Here is a 6,253-nt window from a genome sequence, read left to right as displayed (position 1 = left end):
AGACAGAGTTTTGGATGAGGGAGAAAAGAATAGCTTTATTGTTTTGCTAGAAAAAGGGAGAAACACTGGGCTTCTGCCTCAAAAAACTATGTGTCTCAACTCCAGAGAACTTGATGAGGGCTTTTATAACAGTGGGTCAAAAGTGGGGGTCTCTGACAAGATTAAGGTGTGAGCACTCCATTTAGTCTCCTCACAGGTGGTCTGTCTCCTAATCTTCTTTGGTCTCCTTAATCTTACTACAGATGATCTCTTGACTGCTCCAGCCTTGATTAACAGCTTATTCTGGAATTCAGGGAAGGTCATAATGACTGGAGTGTTGCCTACAAGAGATAGGGAAGAGAAAGGCCTCCATGCCTGGGAGCCCCACAGGCCTCCAATCTGGTTTTAGTCATATAGCTCTGAGGCTGTGAATGAGGAAGAATGCAACAGTGACCTACAAGGACAGTTGATGACTGGAGGCAAGATCGAGACCAGGACGGCTCATGAATGCCAGCGTGGGTGTTGTCTCCTCTCCAGCCATCCCTACACCTCAAAACCCTGTGGTGGTGGTGATGGTTTAGTCGCTAAGTTGTGTCTGACACTTTGCAATCCCATGGACCAGGATCCTTTGTCCATGGGATTTTCCAAGTAAGAATACTGGAGCGGGTTGCTACTTCCTTTCCCAAAGGATCTTCCTGACCCAAGGATCAAACCTGGGTCTCCTGCACTGCAGGTGGTCTCCTGCATTGTAGGCAGATTCTTTAATGACTGAGCCACCAGGGAAGCCTCTGCTGCTGCTAAGTCACTTCAGTCGTGTCCGGCTCTGTGCGACCCCATAGACGGCAGCCCACCAGGCTCCCCCGTCCCTGGGATTCTCCAGGCAAGAACACTGGGGTGGGTTGCCATTTACTTCTCCAATGCATGAAAGTGAAAAGTGAAAGTTAAGTCGCTCAGTCGTGTCCGACTCTTCGAGACCCCATGGACTGCAGCCTACCAGGCTCCTCTGCCCATGGGATTTTTCCAAGCAAGAGTACTGGAGTAGGGTGCCATTGCCTTCTCCGAGGGAAGCCCCTAGTCACCCTATATTTAAGCCTCATCCTGGGGAAGCAGAGAGTAAGTGAAAGTAGGGGGAGGAGACCACCCTGTATAGACTGAGATCTAATGTCAAACCATTTGGCCTAATGGGAGATAGAAATGAACATTAAGTTCAGTGACAGCAAAATAGAGAAATTTCTTGTTACAAAAGAGACTGTGGGTTTTTTGCGTGCTATAAACATCACTGCTTACTTGGCATGAGTATAGTTTCCCTAAATGGCAAAGAGTTGCTTTTCTGAATTCAGCTTAAAAAATAATTTAATCCAATTAGTCAACATGTAAAAATGGCCTTGAATAACATTTTAGGAAACATAACAACTCTTTTAAATGGAAAACTGTTGTGAAGAACAATTTGTGTCTTAAAACATTTTAATGTAAAACTTGTGTTGGTATTTCATTTTGGACTTGAACACCAACTCAGCCCCCATACATTCCCTCTTAACATCCTGTCTAAGGAAGCTTCCAGAAACTCCACTGCTCTGAGGGCCTCTCGACAAGACCTCCCAGGTTCCTTTGGGAAACACCCCCAGATCCCTTTCCGCAGAGTACATTATCATTTTCTTATTTAATCCCAGTTCCTTTGCAGTGTTATTGTTATTTACACATTTCAGCTGTTCCCATATTTGTTCCTGAAGTGCATGCAGTTAGTGCTCAGCTAACATTTGCATACGCCCTTGAGGGTTACCACTGGTTTCTTATCTTTTTCAGAAAGGCACTGTGGGTCTGCTTCCCCTTTCTTGAGTGGGTGGGTCAGGAAGGGGCAGGCTCTCAAGGTAAAAGTTCAAGCTTTAGAGCCCCTCCAGGCTCTGTCACCTACAGGCTTTGGGCCTTTAAGCAAACCTCTCTATGCCTTAGTTTCTTCATTTATAAAGTGAAGATAGTGATGTTTCTACCTTGAACAGTTGCAGTTAGTGCAATTGGTGCAATTTCTGGTGAGTACTGTTCCAAAAAATCTCAGCTATTACTATTATATGACCTGGAACCAGGAATTTGCCACATCTGCTCTCTACACCACCACCACCACCACCACCCTCCTCCACCAATTTTCTTCCTCTTTTTGTGCTATTTTACTCCCTAATAAATGCTTGGTGAAAGTATTCTGAATGAACCATTTGCTTTCACTTTTCAGTTCTGCAAACTTTAATTAAACCAATGTGCCAGACCATTGCAGTGTCTCACCATGGTATAGAGACAAGAAAAAGAATAAAATGCTGTGTTCTTCATCTTACAGTGTAAGAAGACTTAATAACTTCACATTTCCATGTGTTGACTGCAAAGGAGCACGAGAATGTTACTGAAGACTTCCTGGAGGCAGAAACCACTGACCTGAATCCTGAACCATGTGTGAGAGTCAGCTAGGGGAAAAATGATGGGCAGGTCCTTCTAGACAGTGGGAAGAGTCTGGAACATAGCAAGAAACAACGTGAAGACATGGTGTGTGTAGAGGGGAAACACCCTTGACATCTGCAGGTATCAGGGCAAGCATGCAAATGGCAGCGACATACCTTATGCATATTTAGAAGTTATAAATCAAGCTGGCAAAGTGCTATACAAAATAAATTTTACCCTCTTATCTTGACAAATAGCATCCTAGAAGGCCAGGTTGTAAGTTGGAATATTGGAATTTATTGGAATTCCAGGCTAGAAATGTGATGCTGGGAAGAGATCCAGCCTTTAGCCCACAAACTACCTTCTTCTTGACTCATCCCTGGCTCCATTGCCCACCTCCCTTTCTTTAGCAATAATGTTAATATTTTCCCCTTGACCAGCCCACCTCAGACCTCCTCAAGGTCATGGTCTATCCTTCAGAGCATAAATTCAGGGAGGAGACCCATGCAGGTGCTGGAAGTGCTCTGGGCTATTTGTTTAGAGAATTCGGGAGACCAAACCTCAATAGCACATTCCATGAAGAGGAAGCATGGCATCTGAGTGAGTGCCTCCCCTTAGCATGTGGACAGCTGTGAAGGGGACCAGGAAGCACAAGAACAGTGACCTCTAAAGAGCAGAGGTCTTAGAACTGATACCCTATGTGTTGGGATGTAAGGGTGATACCAAAGAGAAATCACACTTCTCCATCATGAGTGCATAAAGACTAAGGCAAACAGTGGGGTAAGAGACTGGAGGGAGCAGATAAAAGCCATGCCATGGATGCTTTATACTCTACTGAGGTTAAACTTGAAACTGTTGGTTTGTGGGCGTGCGTGCTAAGTCGCTTCAGTCATGTCTGACTCTCTATGACCCTATGCACTGTAGCCCACCAGGCTCCACTATCCATGGGATTTTCCAGGCAAGAGTACTGGAGTGGGTTGCCATGCCCTCCTCTAGGGGATCTTCCCAACCCAGGGATCAAACCCACATCTCTTATGTTTCCTGCATTGGCTGGTGGGATCTTTACCACTAGCAGCACCTGGTTTAGTAGGAATATTGAAAGACTTTATGAAAAGAAAGTCATGGTCATAGTTTTTGAATTATTGGCTACAAATTGGAGGACAGATTGAGTTTTAAGAGAAAATAACATTGAAGTGGTGGGGCCAGGTTGGACATGGTTAGTTGAAACATTCAAGCTGCATTTTGTGGAGATGGGAAGATGGGTCAATACATGGTTTGGAGGTAAAATTGGTAGTGATTATTGTTCGGAGATGGGGCTGGGAGAGTGTGAGGGAGGGACGGAAGACTGGGAGAACTGAAGGATGACTCCCATATGAACTAGTCGCTGTGTGTTGGTTTTTTATTGTTGTCACAACAAATCACCACAAATTTAACAGTTTAAAATATGCCCATGCATTATCTCAAAGTGTATCTCGGCTGGATCCCTTGTTTAGAGTTTGGTAAGATTGGATTCCATTCTCTTCTGAAAAATTCAAGGGTGAATCTGCTTTCAAGCTCTTTTGGGTTGTGGGTTAAATTCAATTTTTTGAGGTTGTAGTACCGAGGCCCCTATTTCCTTGGTGGCTGTCAGCCAAGGGCTGGTTTTTGCTCCTAGAGGGAGCCTGAATTCCTTTTCCTGCTTTCCAAATAGACCCAGCAGAAACAGGCAACAGCAGAAATGGATGGAGTTCCTTCTCTTTCATCTCTCTGCTGCATTTCTCTCCTCTTTTCCTCTTCTTTAACCAGAAGAAATGATTCTCTACTTTTAAGGACTCATGGAATTGGATTGAGCCCACCCTGGTAATCTAGAGTCATCTCAAGGTCCTTAAACTTAACCAGATTTTCAAAGTCCCTTTTGACATGTTACTCAATATATTCACAGGTTCCAGGGGTCCTAAAGATGGGGGTTAGGGGGTGATTTTTAAGGGAACCATTCTCTCTAGACTATTAAAATACTCCTGAGATTATTTATACTAACCAATCTGTTCATTCCACGTGTGTGCATGTGTGCTAATTTGCTTCAGTCATGTCCAACTCTTTGCGACCCTATGGACTGTAGTCCACCAGGCTCCTCTGTCCATGGGATTCTCCAGGCAAGAATACTGGAGTGGGTTGCCATGCCCTCCTCCAGGAGATCTTCCCAACCCAGGGACTGAAACCACATCTCATGTCTTCTGCATTGGCAGGAGGGTTGTTTCCACTAGTGCCACCTCGGAAGCCCAAGGTGCTCATTCCACAGATGTCCCTTGTTTAAAGCCAGGCAACTGGTTGGTGGCAGAAGCTGGGTGAAAAATCCATCCTTCCTGATTTCTAGCCCAGGAAATCCATGACCACGCTATCTAGCAGCCCCTGACTCTGTCTCCTTCCACTTCACCCAATTGCTCTCCATCAAATCACCTTGTTTATTTCCTTCATTGAATCCATGAGACCCTCAAATAATGTCATTAGCTTATTATTTATTGGCTGTCTTCTCTCACAAGTATTTCAGCTCCCAATTGAGCTACAAATCTAAAATAGGGATTTTTGCCTGGCTTGTTCACCATTGAAGTTCCAGTGCTGCAAATAGTGTTTGGTTCATAGTAAGCATCAATAAATGCTTATTGAATGAATAAATAAATAAGTGAATGATATTGGTAATTGGCCTGAGTAGATGAGCCTTGATAAAGAGACACACTGTAGCAGGCCAGAATTTTTTTAATCTTCACATTGTTATTAAAATCAAAGCATATTCAGTCATCCTCTATTTCTTTTGGCAAACCCTCTTGATTTCAAATATACATTTGCAGCATACCCACTCAAATGATAGCATCAACATCCAAATCAGTTGAGATTGACTGTGGTTGGATTTTCCCTAGGTTATTAAGTATGCATGCAAAGCAGGCCATTTAAGCCTTCTACAGTAATACATCTTCTATAAGTAGTCCTATTAAAATAAATTAGCAATATTAAGGCATAATTTTGCTTTGTATTAATGAGTTTATGAGGGCCAGCTGGACATTTGCATATGTTTGTATTTCCTCTGGTATTTTATAATAAATTTAAACTTTACTTGTCATATGGGTTGGAAATAACTCAAGAGGTCATATTGTCCACCAACTCTCCTAAATTACAAGTATATGAAAACCATCCATAACGTCAGCTGAGTAGCTTTTTCTTAAACAGCCTCTAAAGAATAAGTTTCTTTATTAAAAGCCCCAAATTTCACAAGTATTAATCAAGTATATTCTCTCTAAGGCATAGCCTTTCTTTTCTTGCATTATTTTTTAAACTGCATTGACTTAATTATCTCTCAGTGAACAGAGCAACATCAAAATAATTTATGTCCTCCATTTTTTTTCAGGCTCCCGTGGTGGTTGAGAACTATAAAGTTGGTTTTAATTCACCAGGATTTTTTTTTTAATTAACTACACTATCTTCCAAGTTACATCTCATTGATGAGACCTTCAAGTGAACACAGCATTTTAATGAAGTCCTGATTAATGATGTGTGTGGTGAGTAGGTGACTTCTCCCTATATAGGACATTCCTCAATATACACAGCATTTCCTTTCCAATCTCTTACTCTTTGGGGATCTCCTGTGACTTTATATAAAAAGAGTGCCACCTGAAGTGAATTCCAAGTGCCTTTAGGTAGGAATTAAGTTAAAATAAGCTCCAGAAGCATTAAAACAAGTGGTTGATGAGTATCTCCTTAGATATCTGATCTTGGTGGTCCATGTTTTTCTAGTGTACAAGCCAATTTAAAAATCTCCAGTTTTTAAATACAATTTTCCTACCTTTGTCACACACATTTCTGATTTTCTTTTAGTGGG

At 42.4% G+C, this 6,253-nt stretch overlaps 1 long non-coding RNA gene across 1 annotated transcript; it reads left to right on the top strand.

Annotated features, from left to right (window-relative positions):
• Positions 1-346: 346 nt before the first annotated feature.
• On the top strand, positions 347-5,892 carry LOC129624138 (uncharacterized). Its single transcript, XR_008700772.1, has 3 exons — positions 347-627; positions 2,306-2,544; positions 5,783-5,892. It is a non-coding gene; the product is annotated as an uncharacterized LOC129624138 (long non-coding RNA).
• Positions 5,893-6,253: the final 361 nt, after the last annotated feature.

Source organism: Bubalus kerabau, chromosome 12 (assembly GCF_029407905.1).
Source record: "Bubalus kerabau isolate K-KA32 ecotype Philippines breed swamp buffalo chromosome 12, PCC_UOA_SB_1v2, whole genome shotgun sequence".
Lineage (NCBI taxonomy): Eukaryota > Metazoa > Chordata > Mammalia > Artiodactyla > Bovidae > Bubalus > Bubalus kerabau.
The sequence above is the reverse complement of the archived record's forward strand: the minus strand, read 5'-3'. Positions and strand labels throughout refer to the sequence as shown.